The following is a 1242-nucleotide window of genomic DNA, read 5'->3' as shown; positions in this document are numbered from 1 at the left end:
ATGTGGGTACTGTTTCAGCTGTCAGGTTTTAAGCCTTTACAAGTAAAATTCCAGCAAGTGTCACAACAAAACCCAAAGGCCTGTAATTATGACCAGTCCCGACCCTGGTGTTTCTGGGCGAGCACTTTCCATCTTCAGATCATGTTAGTTTCTAATGATCACTATCTGGCACTTTTCCAGTAAGAATCACAATCATTTAGGCTGGAAAAGACCTCTAAGATCATAAAGTGCAACCTGTGCACTTAGTCCCATGTCCAGTTGTTCCTTGAACACCTCCAGAGATGATGACTCCCACCACCTCCCTGGGCAGATCTTTCCTTTCTGTGAAGAAATTCTTCCTGATGTCCAACCTGAACTGCCCCGGCACAGCTTGAGGTTATGTCCTCTTATCCTGTCACTAGCTGCTTGGGAGCAGAGCCTGACCCACCTGGCTCCATCCTCCTTTCTGGTAGTTGTAGAGAGTGATAAGGTCTCCCCTGAGCCTCTTTTTCTCCAGGTTGAGCCCCTCCAGCTCTCTCAGCCACTCCTCATCAGACTTGTGCTCCAGCCCCTTCCCCAGCTCCGTTCCCTTCTCTGGACACACTCCAGCACCTCAATGTCTTTCTTGTCGTGAAGGACCTAGAAGTGGACACAGCACTTGAGGTGCTTCACCAGTGCCTGGTACAGGGGGATGACCACTTCCCTAGTCCTGGTGGTCACACTGTTTTCGACACAAGCCAGGATGTCATTGGCCTTCCTGCCCACCTGAGCACACCTGGGCTCATGTTCAGCCGCTGCTGACCAGCACCCCCAGGGACTTTTCAACTGCCTCACTTTCCAGCCAACAGCTTGATAGCAACGAGAGTGTTCCTCTGTGAGGTCAGGGACAAACAGCACTTTTGGAGCGCTCAGGACAACAGCCGAGCGCTCATGATGCCTTACCTAACGCCACCCCCCATCCATTACTGACACAGCCAGCACAAACTGCCTGACGCTGCGCCTCGCCCTGGCACCAGGGGATAACGAAATCAGGGCTGCAGGGCTCACTGGATTCGCACTGCAAATGGCTTAAAACGAAATCAAAGCCTTTTTACTGAAAAGGGCTGAGAAAGGACCACACTTAAAGCTTCATGGGACAAGAATTTTCGTCTCCTAACGTGCTGTGCCCGGACTCAATCAACTGCGCTCTCAGCCCCGCGTTCCCCGTCCCGTGCGGCTGTTATCCCCCGACTGCCCTCGGGGTCTCCCCTCGGGGTCTCTCCC

This window comes from Acanthisitta chloris, unplaced genomic scaffold (assembly GCF_000695815.1).
Source record: "Acanthisitta chloris isolate BGI_N310 unplaced genomic scaffold, ASM69581v1 scaffold1473, whole genome shotgun sequence".
In the NCBI taxonomy this organism is placed as follows: Eukaryota; Metazoa; Chordata; class Aves; order Passeriformes; family Acanthisittidae; genus Acanthisitta; species Acanthisitta chloris.
Note: the sequence above shows the minus strand (reverse complement) of the source record.